The sequence below is a fragment of the Sinocyclocheilus anshuiensis genome, unplaced genomic scaffold (genome assembly GCF_001515605.1).
Source record: "Sinocyclocheilus anshuiensis isolate Anshui unplaced genomic scaffold, SAMN03320099.WGS_v1.1 scaffold823, whole genome shotgun sequence".
NCBI classification, from domain to species: domain Eukaryota; kingdom Metazoa; phylum Chordata; class Actinopteri; order Cypriniformes; family Cyprinidae; genus Sinocyclocheilus; species Sinocyclocheilus anshuiensis.
In genome coordinates, this window is record NW_015546078.1 from 480,796 (window position 1) to 481,144 (window position 349).

Genomic DNA, 349 nt, shown 5'->3' on the forward strand with positions numbered 1-349 from the left:
GAAATGTTCCTCTGGGTTTCTTTTATTTTCCTCCCGGTAGAAAGACGCTCATTGATGCTTTAGGAAATTGCTCCTCTGAGGTACGAGAAATTTTATTATTAGAGTATTTCAAGGGGGAGCCTGTAAAGTCGTTGTACATGATGATTTTTGTAATAATCCTGCTTTTATTAGTGGGAGTAGCAAGGGCGCTCTGTAGTCATAAATGCGCAATTCATGTTTGCACAAAAGCCGAACTGTACTCAGTGATACTGTACTGTCTGTTTCTGACTGCCAGACATATGTGTGTGTGTGTGTGTGTGTGTGTGTGTGTGTGTGTGTGTGTGTGTGTGTGTGTGTGTGTGTGTGTGTG